Source organism: Fundulus heteroclitus, unplaced genomic scaffold, assembly GCF_011125445.2.
Source record: "Fundulus heteroclitus isolate FHET01 unplaced genomic scaffold, MU-UCD_Fhet_4.1 scaffold_167, whole genome shotgun sequence".
NCBI lineage: Eukaryota > Metazoa > Chordata > Actinopteri > Cyprinodontiformes > Fundulidae > Fundulus > Fundulus heteroclitus.
Window position 1 is genome coordinate 42,716 of NW_023396579.1, and position 24,945 is coordinate 67,660.

The window sequence follows — 24,945 nt, forward strand, 5'->3', positions numbered from 1 at the left end:
GAAACCAGGAGAACAGCTGAGCATCTTTATGATAATGCACTTTTACTTTCGCCCTCTGGGGGGAGCCTCGCTGGAAAATCAACCCCGGTTGCATAGTATACCTTTAACTGGGACTAGTTTGTTGTCAAGTATTAATTGAGGTAACGCTCCAAGCAAATAAGCACGCACACACGCGCTAGAAATCAGAAAGAGGAAAGGCGGGATTTAAGGCAGTAATACCAATGAGAGTTAAGTTTAAAAAAATGCACAGAGCACAGTCACGTGTGCTGCCGATTTAAAGGGGCAGGCAGTCAGACAGCAGCAGCAGCAGCCGCGGAGCTGCGAGAGGAGAAGAAAGGAAAAGTGAGGCACGTTGTGGAAATATATAAATGTGGATCATGTAACCGTGCCACGGTAACTGTGGCAATTTAGATCTAAATTATTTTTATTTTGGACATGCACACACACACACACATAAAAAACACTGACAAAAGGGCACTTTGGGCATCAAGGGGCAAAGGGGCAGGTGACCAAGCCCCCCGCCCCCCTCTGCACGTCCCTGCTGTTAGCTGTGATATCACTTCTGTCTTCCTCAGCCAAACCGGCGCCTTTCAGTTTTTTTCAGGTGCGCACCCTGCTGTCGGGAAGTCTTCTGCTTCTTCTTTTTCTTTATGGATTTTGTTTGCCGGTTGGCACGCAACCAAATGGTGCATTACCGCCACCAAATGGTATGGAGTGTGGATCAGAATGGCCACTTCTTATTTATACTAAACAAAACAAGTCACAATCAAATTAACAAAACAATATAAACAAAACCAAAAAAAGATTTCAAATCCTCTCAATTACATTTATTAATCTAAGATAATGAAAAATAATCACATAACAATTATCTCTGGAGTTTTTCTAAGTATTTCTATTAAATCAAATTGTATTCTTTTCCTTTTTAGATTTTGGACCATTTCTCTCCTTTCTCTTTCATACTTCCTACAGTATACCTTAACGTGTTCAACTGTCTCTTGTTGCTCACAATATTCACATCTGCCATTGTTATGTTTACCTATTTAGAATAATGTATTATTTAATCCTGTGTGCCCAAATCTAAGTCCTGATATAATTGTTTCTTCTCCTATGTTCTTCCCTGCCCATCTCATTTTTCCCACTCTCCTCTGGATCATGTAAAACCATCTTCTGTTCCTCTCTTCCTCCCATTGCTTTTGCCACCTTTCCTTCATCTTCTGTTTAATTATGCTCTTTATTTCCATCTTACTAATTTTAACTGACACATCAATTGTTGTGTCAGTTAAAATTGTTGTAGCCTTGTTGTAGCCTCCTTTGCAGCCTTATCTGCCATTTCATTTCCTTTAACTCCCATGTGTGCTGGTACCCAAAAAAATATGACTGTAATGTCCATCATTTGAATTCTGTATAATGTTTGCTGGATTTCTATCAAAATATCTGGTCTACTGTCTGAGTGTTTTATCGGTAAACTGATTAGTGATGAAGATGAATCTGAACAAATAATCACTCTCAGAGGTCTTATTTCTTCTACCCATTGCATTGCAAACAAAATTGCTAACATTTCTCTTGTGTATACTGATATATTATTACTTGTCCTCTTTCCTACTGTAATATGAAACTCTGGAACAATAAAAGATACTCCTATCTTGTTATCTAAACTTTTTTGATGCATCTGTGTAGATCTGAATGAAACTAGTAAATATTAATATATTCCTGTATTGTATTTGAATAAAAAAAAAAAAACCTGACCTTATTTCCCTTTCGTAAAAGTGTTAGATCTACTTTAGCTTCAGGTAGTATCCAAGGTTGTACTGCTGAACTGAACATTAAATCAGTTAATTCTAATTCCATTGCTTTTTGTCTAACTGTCTACCCAAAGCTTCTTCTCTCCCTGTTCTCCATTTCCCAACAAGATGTTAAAGTGCTCTGTGCTGGATGATCTTTACTATGACCCTGTAAATTAGCCCAATAGTTTAGAGATAACTGAATTCTTCTCAATGTCGGGAAGTCTGAACAACAACAACTCTTAATGCATCACGTGACTTTTGGCACAAATTTACCGCAGCGTGGGTGGGATTGTATCGTAGTCGAGCAGAGGCTGTTTTGTGCGAGCAGAGACCATTTTGTACTCGAGGAAAACTTATAAATGATATTTTGAGCGCAAGGTAGGCGGACAGGTTGCAAAACAATTTTTTTGTGTGAAACATATCTTTTTTTGTGCAAAACAAGTTTTATTTGTGTGCAACACCTTTTTTTGTGTACAACCTTTCAGCTGAAGACTTTTAACTGCATTTCAACCAGTAAAATAATGTTTAAACCAGGGTTGTCAAACGTACGGCCTGCTGAACGATTGTATCTCCTCGCTGCATCGACAGATCTGCACCTGATTTTTTGTGAGTCGGGTGGGGTGTGGGGTGGGGGGGGAGCGCTGTTGTACGGGTTTGTGTGAATCGCCCGGTGGACGGGCAGGGAAAATGCGTGACAGCTTCTGCGGTGGCTGGCGGGAGGCGGTGCGCGTACCCCAGCGGTGCTTGGCTGCGAGGGCCGCTCATCGCCGCTTGCGGCTTTAATTATTATTATTATTTATTCTTGGGTCTTTTGAAACGGCTTTTTGGAGGCCTAAACATGCATGAAAACTCACCAAACTTTACCCAAAATTGTCCCCCGTGAGAAATCGCATGATTTTGGTGTAATTGAAAACGGTTGTGGCAAACCGTAACACGTAGAAAGCTGAAATTATTTACCTAGGTAGATTTTTTAAAGTCATGAAAAAAAGTCTCTTGGGGGTATACTCTAAAACCCACAGGAAGTCTGCCATTTTGGGTCAAAGGGTAAAATATTGACATTTTTTTCCTCCAACTTTAACGAACTAGTCCTAGGCATTTCAAGATATCACTTTCAAATTTTTTCAGCGTGTAGATAAGACATTGGGGGTTAAAAGTTATCAAAAATTGAAGAAATATCCATATTTGCCTTCGCTATCGCACTGCAAAGATCAAGTTTGTGGAAAACCATTAAAAACGCATTAAATCAGTAAGCCCCAAGCCATGCTTTGTCCGAGAATTATGAAACTCGGTAAGCACTTGTAACTTTTCAGTCCCTACAAAAAAAGTCTCTTGGACCAATTGTGTAAACCCTAAAGAAAGTCAATTAATTTTCATCGATGATGTCATTTTGTCATAAAAAACGGGTATTATTTTTGACCACAAGATGGCAGCATTCTACCAAATCATTCATACACAGTCATCCATAATTGGAAGCAGCTTTCTTTTAATAATACTTGTAACCTCTGATTTACCCATGTCTATTCTTATATCACTCTTACTTTTATTTATCGACTCTTTAGCTTTCTTATCAGCCATTTCATTACCTTTCACTCCTATATGTGCAGGAACCCAAAGAAACACAACTGATAACCCCATCATCTGAATATGATATTATATTTGTTGAATAACTATTTAGATATCTGGACTGCTTTCTGAATTATTTCTTTTTAAACTGATCAATGATGAACTTGAATCTGAACATATGACAGCTCTTAATGGTCTCACTTTCTCAATCCATTCTACAGCAACTGATAATGCAATCATTTCTGCCGTATAAACAGATATTCCTTCATTTAATTCCTTCCCTATATGCAGTTTAAACTCTGGAATTATTACACCTACTCCAGTTTGTCCTAATTGATTTTTTTGATTCATCCGTATACCTTTTTACATAATTATAAAACTGTTCTATATATTCCTTCACTATTATAGAATTACATATATACATTTTATCTCTATTTTTCTTTTCCAATATTGTTAAATCTACTATTGTTTCAGGTAAAATCCATGGTGGTGTTATTGATAATGGTAAAAAACAGGAAAAGGAAATTAACTTAAGAGACTCAGCAGGGGGGGTGGGGGCACATTTTAGTGACGGACCGGATAGATGCTTCTCTCGGCAAGTGGAGGGAAATTACTAAAAATAACCGTGAAACGTAAGGAGATAAAATAAGACAAACGAGTGGCCAGGTGTGGGGTCTTGTCTCTGCGGAGGCGAGGCGTCGGACAGCCGGTAAATTGAGCGGTGACGGCGGTGCGATTTTTCGATTATGAAGGTAAGAGCTTTGTCTTCTTAGCTCTGTTGTTAGCATAGATGCTGGGATAATGATAGCTATGCTACCAACAGGACTTTTGTCATTTATTAGTTTTCTATTTCTCCATTATATTGCTACACTAGCTTTATTGCTATATCAGCTATTCTGTTTCACAGCTTTTAGCCAATGAGTCACACCAGGGATATAGTTGATGTATAATGTTGAGCCTTTTCATACTTTGTTTTGGAACAGTGTCAAATGCTGTTGGCCACTTGGTCACAGTTAGAGCATGCTGTCACAGCTCTATGAATAAAAATGAGGAGCCTCATTCCCTTCAGATTTTTCTTTTTGTGTAGTATTTTACTGCGGTTGCAGACTTTGCAGTATCCCACAAAGTTCCTCTGTGGGTTCAGTGTGTTTCTCAGTCTCGTCAGTAGATTTGGAGCCTCAATTAAGAAAATAATTCTGCCCATTCCTGTTAAAACTGCGATAGTTTAGGACATCAAAGACCGAGAAAGACGCTGTCAATAATGTTGCATGCACACTAATAATCAGTTCATTATAGTATTTATGGATTATGCTGTTGTCGGGGCAAACCCCTCGTGTCCTATACTGTTATTTTTCAGGAAGTGACCAAAAAAACATGAATTTTAAAAAACTTCAGACATCACACTTCATATATTTTAGTTATTTATTACATAGATAGGCATTCCTCGGTTTTTAATATTTTGACTAAATCATGCTCGCATGAATTAGTGTTCTTGACTAAAGTCAAATGGAGGATTGAGCCTGAGAATGCCATAAAAACAACAAGACCTGGTGTCTTATCAGATTTTTATACCTTTCAGTCCAAATAACGGTGTCCCATAGGGGTAATTTGATTCTGATAACACTGATTATTATTCTACACATGTAAATGTAGTCAGTGAGTGAAAAATAAACTTCTTTGCATCGGCTGTTTCCAACAATCATAATTTCCATGTTGCTGCTTTGATAAATAAAATTTTTTCTAAATCTATCTAAAACAGCATGTCTCTATTTCTAGTTTCCACTGGATAAGAAAGGATCCCGTGGCTCTGGAGTGCCAGTCGTGTTGTTGTGCTGCAGGTAAAGCTCTATGTAATCACATAGTAGCCCGGCTACTTCATAGCAGCTCTGTCCATTTTACCTTTTACCTGTCCTGTTTATCCTGCTGCCTTGCTCCGGTTCCCCTCTGCCTTACAGAAGAGCCTGCTGCCGAGCTCTGGTGGGTTCTCCCCTGAACTGTCAATTCTCTGCCGAGCTGTGGACCCTGCTGCCTGTTCCTGGTTCCAAGAAGTCTCTCTCCGGGCCTTCAGCTCCTGCCAACACCATCACCCTGTTCCCGTGCAGTTCTACCTCGCTAGTTACATCACCCTCCATCCCATCAAACCTTCAATAAAGACTTTCATTTTAAGTCCCGTGTGTGTGATTCTGGGTTCATCCATAGACAAATTGTGACAATTAGACTTAGACTTAGACAACTTTATTTGTCATTTTGTATGCACAGAGTGCGTACAGAACAAAATTTTGTTTGCATACAGCTTGAGAATTACAATAAATTACAGGATAAAGTGCAGCAGTGATTTAACAGTAAACAATTGAAATGTAAACAATGCAGGAGAAAGAGACAGTGTGCGATCACAGTGTACAGGTGAGTATTTTTAAAAACCATTTGTATGTGCAGAAATTAATTACTTTCTCAGATTAACTTCCTTTCATTAACAAATTGATTTTGACAGCTCTAATAAAAATTTACATGGTGACCCACTGAAATTATCTTGGGAAAAGTTAAATAAACTGGAAACTTTTTTTGTAGTTTGAGCACTGTGGGACACTGCAGTAGCAGTTTCTATGTGATTGTGCCATGCTTGGTGGATATGATGCTGCTGAGAGATGGACACAAAGAGGACACGGGGAAAAATAATAATAATAATAATACTTTTTAAAACCTTTATTTAACCAGATAAACTCCCATTGAGATTAAGATCACTTTTTCAAAGGTTGATATGACTAAGAGGTCTGCGGCACATGTCATTACTAATGCAGTATAATAAACAATTTCAGGCCTCTACTTAAAATACACAGTATTTTGCACAAAAACTAAGAAAAAGGTGCATTAATATAAGTGCAAAGAATATTATGAAAAAAAAAATCATAATAATACACAGAAAATTCAGAAACATAAGTACTGTCCAATAGACCCACGGTCCTCATTTTTTTTAGGAATGAACAAAAAGATTCAAATGGAATAAGATCTTTTGAATTCAGTGACTGCAATTATGTATAACACGTCACCATAATAAAGGAAGGGGAACAATGTAGATGTCTTTTTTCACTCAGTGAAAAACAAGATTTATTTCTATAATAACAAAGCTACAGTAATAATTTTATAACATCTACATCAGATTAATGATAGGTAAAGTAAGCTAACAAGCTGCTGCATGTTATTAATATTGTGCTTTCAGTCTTACCTAATGAAATCACGCTGATTTCTGATAGGTAAAAGTTTGGTATGGTAAGCTAACAAGCTGCTGTTTGTTAGCTTTGATCTACATGTTACTGTCCCGATCAAAGCATCTATATAACAGCAATGATCGCTACAAATACTAAGGAAAATAAAGATAGTCAATACGACACGCTTAATATTGTGCTCTCAGTCTTACCTTATGAAATCGCGCTGAAACACGTCTTCACCTCCCGAATTTTCTATGTAAAAGCATGTAGGCGGATGTAGAGATACCCTGCTCCGCTTCAAAACGGAAGTTGAGTGACGTCATGTGAAAAGGGTCTATTAAATTGAAACACTGAGAGATTAACATGGCTTGAACGAAAAATAGTTCAGCTTTGTTAGAAATTGGAACTGGTAATAAGCTGCATATAAAACTTACTGTAATAAAATTACTGAGATCTCATTGCTTGTAATAATAATTCATCACAAACCAGTCCATTTGAAAGGAGTTTAGATATGCATAATCTTTGATTTAAATAGATGTAAAAAAACTGTGCTTTGGGTTTGAAGAAAACTGTATGGAAATGAAGCTGAAGGCGCAAGTTCAATTGAAGAAACTCATCGCCTGCCTCCATTCAATCAGAGTCCGATACGCCTCTGATGTGAGCCAATCAGCTACGAACCGCACCTCCATGAAGCCAATCAGCATCCCACGCTCATCTTAAAAGCAACTTCAAATCCACGTCTCAGCCTGTTAACCAGCAAGCGCAAACGGATTGCATGTTGGATTTCGAATCAGATGTCCGATTCAACCCACCCCCAACCCCTTCTCCACCATCATAGCTGAGTTCATCTAGCTTCCAAGACGTTCCTCCATCCTCAACCCATCAGAGTGTTTTCTCCCTTCAGTCTTCATCACTCCCTATCGCCTGTTATTGGTCCGGCAGAAGATCACCATGTTGGGCCCGGTTCTGCCTGAGGTTTCTTCCCAAAGGGGAGTTTTTCCTCTCCACAGTCGCTTCAAGCTTGCTCATCATGGACAGTTCATGCAAACCTGTGTTTATCAAGTTGGACATCTATCTTAAACAGATCACCATATGGACTGAACAAACTTCTTCTATCTCCACTCCACCACCAGTTTCAGACCTGGGGGGAACATACCTGTTCTCATACATCTACTTATGCATATTAAAGTATAATTCAGCATTAATGTTCCTGCCGAGGTCTGAGCGCCAAAGACTTAAAATATTGTATCAATAAAATCCTTCTAATTGCCATTTCTTTCTCTGTGAGTTTTTCAGATTGAACTAAATATGGTTGGTATTCTAAGGGTTTTCTTTTCATTTATTTTATTTCCTTTTAACTTGGAATTTGAATACAACTAAAGAGACATTTAGAGAATATCACAAAGGCCACACTTGCCACATAATCAGTTACAAAATCATCTGATGTTATTAGTTATGCTGAGCTGAGGCGAACCTCAGAGGGACAGTTTAACCTGATACAGGACAAAAGAGATGCAGAAGGGGGGTGCGCACCTAAGGGTCATGTCAAGACAATGTGAGGCTAAACGACCAAAGAATGTCATCTTTACTCTTTCACACTACCCTAATTATTCATCTAAGGGTTTTTGAATTGATAATCATTTTAATGGATGAACATAAGTGGAATTAGCATGATTACATTATTGTAATTGAAAAATTATTTTTAAGACAAAATTTCTTGGTTTTTACAGCATGCACAAGGGTAAAAAGTAGTTTGAAGAAAAAATTATCCTTATCAACAATTAATCAAACTAAGATTTTCTTTATTTCCAGAAATGATATTTAATTAGTAAAATGAAATAAAAAGACCCAAGGACTTAGAACAGTTTGTTACAGTTCAAGTGATAAAGGAGTTTTGAATATATTTTAAGGAGACAAACTATGTTGAAAGAAAACAAACTTTAAGGTAAGTTAAACCAATGAACATGTATGGTGAAGTTAAGCCATAAGCCTATAATAGAACAGTAATACTTGACAAAGAATATTGTTCTCTTCTACAACACCTTCAACTTTATGATGACAATGATAATGGGTCATTGTCCCATCGTCCCATGTCAACCTTCTGGGATGCTTCTGGGCAAATATGTCTACAATTTTGTTGATGTCTAAATGAATGTCCTTGTGGACATACATAAGTAGCAAAACCACAAACCTTTCTTGTCCCATTGTCAACCTCAACAAAGTTTTCACTGCTTTCAGGCCCGAGTTACGTTCCACAGAAGCACTCGTAAAAGGTATAACTGACAGAAGGTGAAGAATCATAGAAATGTTTGGGTAGCACTTCATATTTGTTATCCTTAGAATTTCAGGGAGAGAGCTGGGTTTTTCCACTGATGATGACCACTTTGTGTGCCACAACTACATTTGCTGCTTGAATGTTGATCCTGATGGTAGATCATCTTTATATGATGTAAAGATCTTTTTCTCACTCTCATCGTTTATCATATGCTAGTTGCATGAAAATAGTTTTATTTGCGTTGTAATAACGCAACATCTGAGCGGTGAGCAATTCAAATTCATGCTCGGACAGACCCGGCTGCAGAAACAAATTACAGGGGGGCATTACATTTTTCAGGGGGCACACTTTAAAGGCCTATTGTAACTGCAGATTTTATTATTATTATTATTAATATTTAATCTTGGGACTTTTGAAACAGCTTTTTTCATGCATGTTGCCTAAACATGCATGAAAACTCACCAAACTTTACCAAAAATTGTCCCCCGTGTGAAGGTAGTATCCAAGGTGGTACTGCTGGTAGTGGTACTGTTGGACTGAACATAAAAATAAGTTAATTCTAATTCCATTGCTTTCTGTCTTACTGTCTACCCAAAGCTTTTTCTCACCCTCTTCTCCATTTCCCAACAAGATGTTAAAGTGCTCTGTGCTGGATGATTTTCACTATGACCCTGTAAATTAGCCCAATAGTTCAGAGATAACTGAATTCTTCTCAATGTCGGGAAGTCTGAACAACAACAACAACTCTTAATGCATCACGTGACTTTTGGCACAAATTTACCGCAGCGTGGGTGGGATTGTTTCGTAGTCGAGCAGAGGCTGTTTTGTGCGAGCAGAGACCATTTTGTACTCGAGGAAAACTTATAAATGATATTTTGAGCGCAAGGTTGGCGGACAGTTTGCAAAACAAATTTTTTTGTGGGAAACACATCTTTTTGTGTGTAAAACAAGTTTTATTTGTGTGCAACACCTTTTTTGTGTACAACCTTTTGGCAGGAAACTATCTCTGTAACTCTTGCTGCAGCATTTTGGATCAGCTGAAGACTTTGAACTGCATTTCAACCAGTAAACTGTTTAAACCAGGGGTTTAAACATTAGGCCCGCCGAATGATTTAGTCCGGCCCGGTGGCCAAATGCATTATCATTATTCAACGGCTGTATCTTCTCGCTGCATCGACCGATCTGCACCTGATTTTTTGTCATGGGGGAGCGCTGCCGAACACGCCCGTGTGTATCGCCTGTTGGACAGGCGGGGAAAATGCGTGACTGCGGTGCGTGAAACTGCGGGGGCCGCTTGACGCCGCTTGCGGCTTTAATTATCCATCTTCCTTTCAATAAACTCTAAATTTTTGCTCCGTGTGTTGGGTTCTGAGTTCATTGAAGACAAATCATGACAGTAGCTATAACAAATACAATGGGGTACCGCGCACGTGACGTCACCGTCTCAAGAGCAAAGCCCCTTTTGCCGCTTAGGTAGGGCATACAGGAGAGAACGCACGGATAACCCAGCTATTACAAGCGCAACAGAACCAGCGATATGACCGACTTTACAGCCGTTAAACTTTCCCAAGACGATGTCCCAGGCACACGGTTTACTGGTCGCACTGTCGAAGATCACACCAACCTTCAGCTCAAACGATGGCTTGAGTGTCGAGGGCTTAAAAAGACTGGAAAACTGGCCGAGTTGATGAACGGTAAGCTTTGTTGTTTTTTTCCTGCGCGGCGATCATGGCAGCGTCGGCCGTTTTTTTTTTTTTGTTGTTTGCAATCACCGTCCAGGAATGGGTATATGTTTAATGTTTGTCTCATTTGAAATGTTTTTGAGTAAGCTATCCTGGTAGCAGGCTATCATGTTAGCGCCTGCTACCATGATAGCCTATATGCTGTCATGGTAGCAGGCGCTACTTTATTAACATGTCGGCCACCAAAATACTCTTACCTTGACTTGATGTCGCTGGAATTGGGTCAGGATGTTCTTCGGTTGTGCCCTTTCCTCCGACAAAATGCTTGCTACATATGTACTTGAATTTGGTAACTTTTTCCGGGTTGAACTGTTGTGTAGGCCGACCGCCCCGGTGTGCCCAGCGCACACATTTCTCCTTGGCAGTCTTGAAGAAAACATCCTTCATATGCGGCCGATCAGCGTAACTCAAGTCGCTGTTGCACGTTCCATAGCAACAATGTTTAAAAACCATGGTTTTAGATTTGGAAAAAGCAGTCGTTTACCGAGTAAAACCTAGGCTAACGCACGTCTCTTTTACAGCAAAACAGCGGCGGGTTTCCGGAGTTTGCCCCACTGCGTACCACGTGATGTGACGTCATCGTGACGTTGTGTTTCTAAAAATAGCTCGCGCGCGGTACCCCATTCAAATGGTTGTGATCCCAGCCTATAAGCTTGTAATGATTAATACCAATAATGCATTTATTAATTAGCTGTTATGAACTTATTTATACTGGAAAGTATGATCTGACCAGTAAGAATTATCCAGCAAACGTTAATAAATCAAATTATAAATGCAATTGGAGTTTTAATCCTTACTCCTTTACCACAAACCTATGAAAATGTATCTGTTGATTAAATTCAACTCCAAAAAGAGGTACTTCTTTTGCTCTTAGAAAACCGTTAAACCTCTGGATCAAAATAACCACAAACTACTATTTCACACGTTATTTATTAAACCAAATAATTGCCCTGCCACAGTAATTATTCTAATTCAATAAAACACTAGGAAACACTACTCGCTACCCAAGGAACATGCAAAAGAAAATAAAACCGATTAAAATGAGGTAGCAATTTCTTAGTTCAATTCACAATTTAACGCCACATTCAAGAAGTCAGCACATTGACACACCTGCATTGAAAGACAAATAACTTTGAGAAAACAGACCTAAAGCTAGATGGACACTTCTGTCTTCCACAACCAGGTAAACTGACTGTTTAGAGCTATTTTGTACCTCCCCAAAATGGCGACTATGACGACATATGACCTACGACCTTGCGTGGTGCGTGAGGAGGAGGTTTTATTGACGTATCTAGCACACGCGCCTGGTGCAGAGCGGGCTTTGACCGGGAGGTGGTCTTTACTCCTGAACAAAGCATTCAAAGAAAGCGCGCAAACTGAGAATGCAGACAAAGAGATCAAAGATGAAGATAAGAAGACTGTTATGATATTTTTCTAGGATGAACCCGGACACAGCACGCACACACAGAGCTAGTTCTTAGGAGTGAGTTTATTGAATAGTGTTGAAGATGGATGATGATGGAACCCAGAGTGTTGCACTGACCTGCCAGCACTTTGCCTGAAAGACATTGATTAGGGGTAAATGACACCTGGGAGAGCAGCTGTGCTCATCAGCAGGTATATATGAGAAACACACTGCAAACTGACTGCAGAGAAGCAAGGACCCACTGACAAACACTGAAGGGGCAGCCGGTAAGAAAAGAAGTTTTATTCAAGATTCCTGCTGCTGTTCCAGAGCTTAATGTGTGATGCAGGCATGGACTGGTAATCGGGCGTACCGGGCATTTTCCCGGTGGGCCGACATGCTGTTTGGGCCGGCAGACCCGACATGTATATTAATAATATGTATTATTATTATTATTATTATTATTATTATTATTATTATTATTATTATTATTATTATTATTATTATTATTATTATTTTATATATCGGCCTCGTTATATTTGCATAATGCATGAAGAAAAATAAAATCAGCAGCGCAAGAGTCTGTTCCGATCATCCGGCCCTTACCACAGGCTACTGCAGCCCATTGGTTATCATCCCTGACAGTCTAAAGGGCTAGGCCAATCATAAAGTAGAAAAACTAGGGCTGGGCAACGATTCAAATTTTTAATCGCGATTAATCGCATAATTTGCCCGATTAATCATGATTAATCGCATTGTATGCGCAAACTCCAAGAATGAATTCAAAAGTAGTGAAAAGAGCACTTTTATTTTAATATTCTGCTGCCATATGAACAAAAGTGTTGTAACATTTGTAGCACTTATTTTATACTGGATATTTTCAACCCATCTATTGAATTTAGTGCACTAGTTGATCTTTTCTTCATAAGAGAATAGCAAGCACTGCAGCCAAAATATGGCCTTTTTTGACCTGCTTTATATTAGCCAGTCCCTAAGCTTGATGTATCATGAAACTGTTGACCTTTTGGGTTTTGTGGTTTTTATTTTATTATTACAATGAAATAATAATAATAATAATAACAATAGTGGTGGGTATTGCCAAAGAAGTCACGATTCGATTCGAATCACGATTCACATGCCACAATGCGATTCTATCACAATGCATCACGATACTTGAATTATTGCAATGCATCGCAATGCATTGTGATATTTTCACTGAACACTGTACACCAGTGGCTGACTGGCTGTGTATGATCTGGATAGTGTCTTTAATTGATACGTACTGTAACTGAAAGCAACTGAATTCATACATAGCTGTATTTATTGAAATGACTTTTGGAGGTATTGCCGTGAAAATAAACATTACTGTAACTGGACACAAACATTACTATTACTGGAGTGGACACACTGACAAAAAGTGCTTAGGATTTATAAAACTTAAAACAACAAAATAAGGATAATCAGTGCCATTTACATGGCCTTAGTGGTCCTTTAAACCAATGAAATGAAAACATTCAAATGTTTGCGCGTGTAGCTAGCTTGCAATCGAGTGTTGTTAGTTTAATCAGTGCTTGCGGCACTCCATCTTGTTTTTCTGGATGGCGCCTCAGCATGTGCCTTTTAAGTTTGTTGTGTTCCCACAGTATTTCATCACGATGTAACAGTGTTTGCAAATTACGTGCGTCATATCAATTTTGTTTTTACCTTCTTTGTTTTTAAAGCCAAAATGCATCCAAACATCTGACTTGACAGGTGAGGGAGCCGGGCGAATGTTCTCAGTCTCCTCCATGTTTTGTTTATGAATGACTCGTCGCAGTATCCCGCGGCTGGAAATGCTTGTGACACAAGGCAGCGGGCGTCAACACATCTGCAGCGACATCTACTGGACTGGAAGTTGTATTCCACTTGTTTTTAGCTGATGTTCGCCAACCATTCATGCAATTTTATTTATTAATTTTTTTAAATTAATAATCGATTCTTGGCGTCAAGAATCGATGCATTGGATCGCGAATATTAGAATCGCGATGCATCGTCATGACGATTATTTTGCACACCCCTAAATAACAATAATGTTATGTTCAGTGTTTTTTCGCTAATCCACCTCTTATATATTTCAATCCTTATGTAATTTTGTCTGTTGTGTGCACCTGCCTGTTGCTTTAATCCTATAAATTTCCCCGTCGTGGGATAAAAAAAGGATTAGCTAATGTTATCTTATCTTAAATGACACTTTTTAATATATGTACTGTGTTCTTTCAAGGTCTTAATTACATTTTCTGTGTGGGCTCCAGTAACATATGATAGATAATATCTACTTTGAAAGTTAACATGAACTGCTGCTGAAGATGACCACTGATCTACCTGGATGTTCCATGGAGGACTTGAAACGCCTCAGTCAGAGACGTCAGTCTGTGGGTCTGTCGGGGCAATGACAGAAGTTTCGTCTCCTCTCTCCGTTTCTGTGGCTCGACGTTTTCATGTTTTTTCACGTGCTTAGATAAATTTGTTGTATTTCCAATGAAATGAACCGGCTTTTTACAAAACATACAGCATGATTTCATTTACGGTATTAAAATAAAGCCAAACGGTGCCACTTCCCCTGTTCATGTTTTTCCGCTGCTGCGGTCTCTCTCAGCAACGTGATTGTTTGTGTCTTGAGTTTGTGTGAGAGCTGAGTGGGCGGGCCAGGCTGAGCCTGCGTGCTGATTGGCTGGCGCCGCTGAGCCATGTACGAGAGGGGAGGGGGAGCAGCAGAGTGCTGCAGTCAGCGCGCGTGTTGACTGACACTGACTGAAAGCATGTGAGCAACATGCGTTAATGCGCGATAAAATAAATATCGCCGTTAATAGTCTAATGAATTAACGCGAAATTAACACGTTAACTTTCCCAGCCCTAAGAAAAACACCTTCACGCTCCATGTGGAACTTTGTGCAGCGGTGTTCACAGTAGTAACGGATAAGAAACGCAAGGGAGGCGCAGAGAAACTGCGCGAAAAAAAGAAACAAGTTCTTCAAACAGACGCTGCGAAATGTGTCAAACTGACTGACATGTTCCCAACAGCAGGCCCATCATCTGCTCCGGTGTCTGATGTAAAATATGGTGGTGGTGGTTGTTGTCAGTGACGTACGTGCGGTAGAGTTCATAGCTGGTGAGGCACTGACGTCATCAGTCAGATTTACTAATATATACACTCTACAGAATAGACTCATTGCAAAGTGCTGAAGGCGACTGATTGAGCCAAATTAATTCACCAAGAGACATGGAAAAATATTGATTTGATGAAAAAATAAAAATAAATTATTTGTCATTTGACTGTAACAGTTTATGAGTTATGATGGATTTCTGCATTTGTAACACATTCTAAAACTATAACCCACATTAAGCACATTTCATTACAGAAACAAAACATGAATAATTATCGCTGTCTTACCTCTACTTATAAATTAAGTCCATGTGCAGCTCTTTTTGCACAAAAATATCTTAATTTTCCAGTAAAAGTTCTCTTTATCTTCTTCAGTTTTAAAAGTCTCTCAGTCTCAATGGAGCTCACTGCCAGGGAGGAAAGCCTTCCCTGATCAGTCCTGTTCCGGCTGTATGTTTAGAGTCTTTTTAAGTGCTTTACTTGTTTAGCAAAACTCGCTAATGATACATCCATAACTTGCTGTCACTCTACAGTTTTGGATCAGGAGCGGTGCTCCTTGAGCGTCCCCTGCCTAGAGGCCAAGGAACTGCCGGCCTCACCTACAACCAGCTCTTTGCCTTTTATGTTCGCACAGCAGCACAAAAACATGTTACATGCACACAGTTTGATGACCAAAACACAATTCGTAATCCACATATATTAAATTGTGGAAAATCAGCTCATAACTGTTTGAACAATTGAATTTATGATCTAGAGACAGGAGGATGCATTCACAGAATGGAAGCCAGCGCAGTTAACATGGGATTGCGCAATCCCAGGGGAGGCCAAGCGCGCCTGTTTAGGAACCATGACAATGTGGTGGGCCAGTCTAATCCAAAATGCCAGGGCCGATTTTTTTGTCCCAGTCCACCCCTGGTGTGATGGTTGCTGTGTTGGAGTCCTGCTTACATGGTTTGTGCACCTGTGAAGGTGGCTGCAGTGAGTTAAAACAAACATGCATTTCACATTGTAAATAATAAGCTTGGGGATATGTGTAATGTGGGTATATGTTTGGGCATAGTGCAATATGATGGTGAATGAGCCAGTGGGATTTTGGGTTAGTTGGTGCATAAAAAATACAAGAAACTTTTATAAAGCTCTGCAAATTGAAATGGGAATTAGATTAGTATAATTGTTGTTTATGGTATTTATGAATTTGTGTGTTCTAAATATTGGGCGTGTATTAATTGTATTATTCGTTTTCAAAGGTTTTTACCTGACTGGTGTTCAAGCACTGAAAAGAAAAGAATCAAACAAAATAAAGAATGGGAAAAGATTCAACTGTTCAAGTCTGAGTAATTCCAGCTATACTCTTATTGTCGTGGGTCCTCCCCTTCAAGTGTGGGGTGCATTGGCAAAAGCACTTGACACAGAGTCTTACAACAGACGGAGGTGTGGGGTGCAGAAGCTGGCCGGCAGGAGGCGTGTTGAGAGACTGACCTGGAGGAACTCTGGAGTCGAAGACTTGAGACCAGGATGGAGCATCTGAGCTGAGGACTTGAGACCAGGATGGAGCATCTGAGCCGAGGACTTGAGACCAGGATGGAGCATCTGAGCCGAGGACTTGAGACCAGGATGGAGCATCTGAGCCGAGGACTTGAGACCAGAACATCAGAGCCGAGGACTTTAGACCAGAACATCAGAGCCGAGGACTTTAGACCAGAACATCAGAGCCGAGGACTTGAGACCAGAACGGCTCACCAGGAGTTGAGAACAGGAGTTGGAACTTGAGAGCAGAATGGAACCCAGGAGTCGTGAACAGGAGTTGAGAGCTTGAGTTAGAACAGAGCTGAGCTGGGTCTTAGGCAGTGACTTGAACAAAAACAAAGTTGGAGAAAAGACTTCTGGCTGACTGGAACAAAAACAAAGTTGGAGAAAAGACTTCTGGCTGACTGGAACAAAAAACCGAGCTGACACAGGATTCTGACAGAAACTGAGCAGGAGTGAGCACTATGGACCGGCGACGAGAACACAACTGATGTGAGTATATAAAGGGAGCCTGACAGGTGACGGGAATAAAGACTAATTAGTGTCCAAACAGGTGTGACAAATAGCTGAGTGAGGGAGAGCTGAGTGAACTGCAAAATAACAAGAAAGAAGCCAGACAAAACTTAAACCATGACAAAGAGAAAAATGGAAGAGGAAGATTGACTCAGCGGAGTCTGCTTGTAAAACCAAAACCAACATAGCCAAAATCAGCCAAAAATGCATGCACACACATCAGAAATATCCAGCAGTTAAAACAAACTCTGTCTCAGAGTAATTAAGCATTAAACTACTAAGAAGACAGATGGTTTGAAAGGGGTATGAAGGAAGCCATCTACGTTAAGAGAGAAAAACCAACCTTAAACAGACGAGGAGGCCTTAGGTTCCAACTCTCAAAAACTTACAACACAGCTATAGAATTAATTCCAGCCAATCATCACCTCAATTCTCATCCTCATACGAGTGATCAAACATCGCTCCTTTAAGCCAAGCCAATAACAACCCTAACAACTCCTCGTTACAGAGGAGTGGACCAGTTTCAGACCAATCTGCTGGCTTAATGGCTTTAACGACCGCCCATCACTAAGGGATGGACCTGTTTCTGTTGAATTTGCATGTTATCTAAGCCATTACAAGGCCTTTGTTTGGCAGTAGTATAAAGCTTGTTACTCCACATTACTCCAGACTTTTTGAATTGAGAAAGCTTCCTGGAGATGAAGCGAAACGTCTTCAACTACGGAAAACATGTCCAGTTGTTTTGTCTTTTACTTTTTTTTGGAATTAAACTACTTCTTTATAGGTTCTGCCCAGGCACAAAATATCACCTTATGGGTGAAGAAATAAATAAAAGAAATTCCCGCTGGGACAACTTGTCTTGTCCCAGCGGGAATATCCTGGTTTCTGATCAGCGGATCTGTGGCTCCAGCAGCTTGGGGCGGCGCTGGTCCCTCGGGCAGCACGAAAGGGGAGAAGTTCCACTCGGTCTCTGCGCTCTGTCCGACGCTTTGTTTGGCCAAAACAAAAGCGGGGTTCTTGACAATCACTGGGAGATAAGCGGCTCCCAGTCTCACTGATCGAAGTGAATTCAAAGTACTTTTAAAGTCAACCTCCTGCATAGGAAAGCAGGGAAAGTTTGATTCGGAAGTTCTCGGTCCTGCGAGAAATCGAAACCCGTGTCCCACATGGGGGAAAATCCCAATGGGATAAAACAGCTGTGGGTGTCTCCGCACTTTGGCGGAGTGCCAGCAAAGAAGAATGAGTTTGGCACGCCAGGCTCGTTTATATCCTTTCATAGCAATGAGATAACGTTGCTATGGTGGTTGCGTTGACCGTGTTGCATGCTGGGAGTTGGTGGCCATTTTGACCATGCTGCATGCTGGGAGTTGGAGTCTGTCAAGTCATAAGATTGCATTATAAACTACAAAGTTTTTTTTTTTTTTACTTTATTACCAGAGGCCGATTTAATGCTATCTAGATGAAGTGATTGTGGCATGATCTTGGCACTAGTGCTGGTCTGATTCACCATTTGACAGAACCTCCGCCCCATTCTCATCAGCCTTCACCAGATCCACCTGTACATCTGACTATATAACCAGTGCTCAGACCAGTCACTAGTGCCAGATTATTACGAGCCACCGATGAGTTTATTCCAGCATTCTGTGGCCTGCCTGCCTGCCTGCCTGCCTTCGAGCCAGCCAGCCACTTATCTGGCTGTTTCTGACTTGGATTGTCTCTGGATTTCTGATCGCCCGGCTCCGACTCTGGCTCTGCTCTCAGATTTCGGACTCTGGTTATCCCCCCTGATCATCCTTCCTGACTCTGCTATCACAGTTCTGACCCTTGCCTGTTTTTTGACCAACGATTATCTGCCAGTCCCAAGAGTAAGATCCTTCAAGTTTCCCTGAACAGATTCTGGATCGCATTGGGCTTCACCAGTGATGTCCCCCCACCAACAGGAGCCTTCACTTGCCCGCCCAGCTTGTTTCCAGATTGTGAGACGGTTAGTGACCGAAGTTTCAGTGACTGTTACATCCCTCGAAGCCTCTTTCTGGTCACTAACCTGCTGTCTCCTGTAATGCCAGTTCAGACGTGGCGGCTTGCATTAGTTCGGGACATGACGGACTGCATTTCCCATGATGCAAGGTGGTCAAAATGACAACCAACTCCCATCAGGCAACACGGCCAGATGGCCGCCGATCGAGATAAAGTTGCTAGGGTGATGGCTATAAAACCCAGCGGCAGACCGCAATCTTTCTTCTTCTTGGTGTTCTGCCAGTCAGGGAAGGCACGCAGCTGCTTCACTCCGTGGGTTTCCAACCCCCACACGTCACATGCTTGATAACTCTTTGCTGGACCGAAGATTACCGAAGCAAAATTATTCCCTGTGCTGATACAGGAGGTCGACTTAAAAAGTACTTTTAAATTCCCTCTGATCAAAGACTAAGAGCATTGTCTCCCGGTGATCGAAAGAGGACTACGCTTCTGTTTTGGCTGAAACAAAGCGTCTGAATGCCGTTTCTCTCTCTCCTATTCTATTTTTCCCCCGTTTATCAGCGGCAAAATCTCTGTTAAAACTTAGTTTGCGGTCTTTCTTTAAATTCCCAGTCAGCCGCTACCTCTCTGGCCGAGGCACCGCCTCACTTCAGTGTACGCGCTGACTGCATCATTAGGACCTCCCCTCATGCATCACGCAAGGCCCTACGTCATCATAGTCGCCATCTTGGGAAGGTGTCACGTAGCTGAACTAACCAGCGGTTCTCTGCCTCTCAATGCTGCGACGTCAAATGCCGACGTCTTGAATGTGATGTTTAAACAACTGTGAGTTGAACTAAGATTTGCTACCTCTCATTTTAGTCCTTTTTTCAACTTTTATTTCCACATATATTTTGCATGTTTAGTTTAGTAGCGAGTAAGGTTCCAAGGTTGTTGAATCAGAGAATTACTGTAACAGGGATTTGCTTTTGGTTCAATAAAAACAACTGTGGAATAGTAATTGTTTGTGTTCATTCCAATTCACAGTTGCATGGTTATTCAGAATTCAGACCTACCCTCCCTTGGGAGTTAATATCCGATATTAACACAGAGACATTGTCATTGGACTGGGGATAAAAGGGGTAACGGTTTAAACTCTAATTGCAGTTATAAATTGAGTTAATCCGTTGCTGGATAAATCTGATTGGTCAGAATCCGATCAGATAATTTGTTCCAGCACAACTGGGTTCATAACAGCTAATTAATAAATGCATTAGTAGTGTAAATTAATACAAGCTTATGGCTCTAGCATCACCACCATTTTGAATCATATTTGTTATAGCTAATATTTGAGTTGAATGACTTATTAGTAAAATTATAATACCAAATTATAATTAATAATAATAATCATATTCAATCAGCTTCTGGCATAACACTCCATTTCCAGTGGTTCCTGTTCCAGACGCTGGTGATTCACCTTCGACATGCAGCCGTTTACGTCTCAATAAACTGTTTTTTTTTTTTATGCTTTCTGATCTTGTCTGGCTGAATTCAGGGTCCTCTGCTTCCGGTCACTACAGATTGATTAAGAAGTTTTTTTTTAAGGACTCTGGTCCAAAGATTACAACTTGTCAGAATTCTTATCAGAATTTAAAAGCAGGGCATTTTAAAATCATCCTGTCATGGTGCAGCTTTGCCTGCTGCACCATGGCCATTCTTTGGCACTTTCCACCTCCTATACACCCAGTTATCCACTCCACCTTCTGATCAGTTACACCTGTCAGCCTTAATTAAGCCCGGACTCAGCTCACCTGCCCAACCTCCTTAATAAGCTCACCTCAGTCAGCTCTTCCCCGCCGGATGGTCTGCTCACCACTGCTCTCAACTATTTATGGTCGTCATCCCTACCTTGTTCATTCCTCAACTCACGTCTGCCTGCCTGCAATCCCTGCGTTGATTCCTTGTCTCTGCTCACGTCAGCTTGCTCCAGCTCAATGGTGTCTCCAACTCCTGCCATCACCATCCTCCTGCTCCAGCCCGGTACAGACTGTTGGTTTCCTCCTCCACTATCCATCTCATTCAATAAAACTCACAAACAAAGCTCTGTGTGTGGTTGTGTTCGGGTTCATCTAACAAAGCATGACACATCCAGGCTTTGATATGACATCAAGACATGCCTGTAGTCTCTCCTTTTACCTTGGTTGGGGAAGGCAGATATCCTGGGTTGGCCCCTCCTAGGCACCTTTGCTGTGGTGATCCCGTGGGGCATCTGGGGTTTGGTTCCCCTGACGTCTGCCTCGATTCTCTGAGGGGCGGGTCTTTGGCTCCTTACCAACCGCTATTGAGCATTTTTCTCATGGATAAACCTTTCATACACCAGTGCACTCTCACAAACACCTCCAAGTGCTTGGATTCAGGTACTAACAGACTCACTTCCATACAGAAAACCCCCATTATTATCTTCTCCTGTCACTTTATACATATACTTTATTAATACAGTTTATTCTTCAGTGATGGAATCAAGGCTTTGGTTGATTGAATCTTTATTACTTTATCGTCTGGTTGCGCTGTTCTTTTTACATCTCTCTTTGCAGGTGAAAAAGCAGACTGAGGATGTTGTATTGTTCTCTCCCTTTTTTGGTCTCTTTTTTCACCTTTCCTCCTTTTTTCTCTTCTACCTTCTTGTTTTAGTGTCCATATAACTTGAAATATTCCCTGCATAAATTATAACTACTTGCATATATAAATGAAGCAGAGCACTACGTCGAAAGTATAGGGCTCCACTCGTAAAAGTAAAATCTGTTGGGCTCTTTTTTGGCATTAAGACAATTCTTATGGTCATACTGCCAGACAGGACACTATAAAAAAAACTTAAATAAAAAAACAACATGCCTGTAGTCTATGTAACTGATTGGATTTGTCAGGAATAATGGATAAATATAGCTGAGTGTCATCAGCATGAGAGTGAAAATGAATCCCATGCTGTCTGATCATTTTACCAATCAGGAGCATATGAGAATTGGCTCAAGGACTGAACCCTGAGGTACTCCACAAGTGACCGTGGAGTTTAAAGATTTTGACACTAACAAACTGGAATCTGTCAGACAAAATTTAAATCAGCCTAATGCTTTTCCCTTAACCCCCACAGTATGTTCAAGTCTTTCTAAGAGAATGTTGTGATCAACTGTACTGACACAAGTCCATTGTCTTATGCCATGAGAATATCATTAGTGACTTTCACTAAGCCAGAGCTTTTTCAGTGCTATGATGAGCTCTGAAGCCTGACTGAATAATATTCACAATACCAGTGTTGTTATTTTGGAATTGTTTTTATAAATGGTGTCCACTGTGACTTACCTGTTTACAGCAGGAGACACAAACCTGCAACTCAGCAAGGATAAAGATGTTTTAGATGGTGGATGGGTAAAATCTTTTGCTTTCACCCAAAAACTACACTACAGACATTGGTCACTGTAACCCATTTACAAGATGAAAATCTAATCCAGTAAGATGAGACAAACCGATAGCCCAATCCTGTCTTAAATCAACCCATATTTGACTCATTGGGTTGTTTTTAATCCGGCAGTTTTTGGAGTGCAGTACAAGAATTCAAACCTCAAGTTTTAAAGATAAACAGAAAATCATTTGGTATTTGTCAAATTGGTGTTTAGGATTTTAATTAGAAAGGTCTAGAACACAGTGGAGAAGACATTAATTTCAGCTAAATCGTTGCACTCTTTACTTTTTATTACAAATAAAGAGCATCAAATTCCTAACTTAAATTTGGATTTTGATCTGTGAGATATACAATTTGTAATATGCATATTTTTGAGACCTTTTTTTGAGCTAAAGAAAGAGAAAGAAACTGACTGGTAGCTGATGTGGAGGTGATTGGTGACTAGGGAAGCAGATTACAATCCACAGAATGCAGTGCAGGCAGGTATGGACCTGATGTGGACAGGGGAGGGAAAAGGACTACACAGAAACATAGGTTCCACCCAAATACCTGTAATAATAGCTTCTAGCCCATGTTCCTTGACCTTTCTCCGGGTCAACAGTAAGAACTCTATCATGTGGAGGAAAGGAGTTTTGGACTGCTGTGCCAAATTCGGACAGCCTTTAACTCATCATTAGCACTTATCATGGCGACCGCTGACGCACTTCTGCTTTGGCTAAAGAGTCCTTAGTCTTTAAGAGTATTCTGATTCAGCCACAGAGATAAATACACAGGGGGTCTAACAGGACACAGAAGGATCCTACAAAATATAAAGTTTATTACTAAATATAGAGCTATGGAAATTACTTTCCCTCTTACAGACTTTTTCAGTTTTTTTTCTTTTTTTGCCACACTTATTTTAGACTATCAAACACATTTTAATATCAGACAAATACAACCTGAGTAAATACAAAATACAGTTTTCAATTTTATTTAGAAAAATGCTATCCAAACAAACCTGACTTTATGTGGGAGAGTGTTTGGCCCTTTAACCTGATAACTGGCATTTACCGGTTGTATTCAGTGATCACACTCCCTGGTAATAAATACTCCTTGGTACAGTTACTTCATGTCAAACCCTCTGTTGTCCACACCCTGCAGTTTAGGGTCCGATCCTGTCTTCTAAGCACTGTTCATTGAGATTATGTCATGATTTGGGTTTTTGTTTGCTTTGTTTGGACTTTTCTGGACTTATTAGTTTCCACTCCCCTCAGCCAACAGCCATCTGTCCCTATCCAGTCAGCTCAGTCCACTCCTCAGTCACCGTTCATTCAGCTCCTGATCTTCTTCTTCTTCTTCTTTTCTATTATGGCGGGTCGCAATCAACTTTAAGGTGCATACCGCCACCTACTGTACACGAGTGTGTAGCAACTGTATTCTACATCAGTCATATTCTATTTTTTAATTTTGTGTTATGAAGAAAAATAAATAACGCTTTTCTTATCATACAAATATCCATTATATTTCCATCATTTCCCAATATTCCTTTCAAACTCCATTCTTGATCTGTCTTTCCAACTATTCTTCTCAATTTCTCCCTTTCACGTTCATATGTTTTACAGTTCAATAGTATATGTTCTACATTTTCTTTCTCTCCACATTTTTCGCATTTATCATTATTTTTCTTCCCTATTAAATATAAAGTATCATTTAAATATGTGTGCCCTACTCTCAATCTACTCATTATTATTTCTTCCCTTCTATTTCTCTCCTTAACATTTCTACTAAATATTGACTTCTGTATTTTATATAATTTCCTTCCTTTCTTATCTTCATTCCATCTTTTTTGCCATATTTCCATTTCTTTATTCTTAATAATTGATTTCCCTTCCCCTTTGCCAATAGGTATTTTAATCGTTATTCAGCTCCTGATCAGCTCTACCTGCAGCAAATAATTAGTGTCAACTCTGCTCACCTGTTCTCCTCTCTAGTATACCTGCCTCAGCCAACTCATTCCTGACAGATTGTCTCACCTCATCTCATGTGCACTGCCAAGATTTCTTCCAGTTCCTGTGTGCTCAGCCAGGACGGCTGGAAGCTGTGTCTCTGCTCCTGCTCATCCCCACTGATTCTTGGTTCCAGTATCTGCATGCTGCTCAAGTCTGTTTTGCTCCTAGTGGGATCCAGCTGCTTCCTTTGCCTGTCCTGGTGGTTCCTCGGCCTGCATCAATCCCGGCCTTCTTCCTTGGTTCTGGTCAGTCTGGTTGTGCTTGCCTGCCCCATCTGCCACAACTCAACCTTTGAGTGACAGCTTTTTGCTCTTTGTCTCTCCACATTTGTTATTTCAATTCAAAAGTACTTTATCAGCCCCAAAGAGAAATAAAATGCAGGTGTCA

General features: G+C 40.4%; 1 protein-coding gene across 6 annotated transcripts in view; it reads left to right on the top strand.

Moving 5' to 3' along the window:
• The window catches only part of p2rx1 (purinergic receptor P2X, ligand-gated ion channel, 1), a 72,737-nt gene that overhangs the window by 19,919 nt on the left and 27,873 nt on the right, over positions 1 to 24,945 (top strand). Inside the window, exon 1 of one of the 6 annotated variants that reach the window (XR_004928528.1) lies at positions 11,883 to 12,262. The exons of 4 other annotated variants lie outside the window; for them this stretch is intronic. The gene's annotated coding sequence lies outside the window, so the exon portion shown is untranslated. Of the gene's footprint in view, positions 1 to 11,882; positions 12,263 to 24,593; positions 24,804 to 24,945 lie in introns of those variants that run through there. One more of the 6 variants, XR_004928529.1, reaches the window with a different exon arrangement.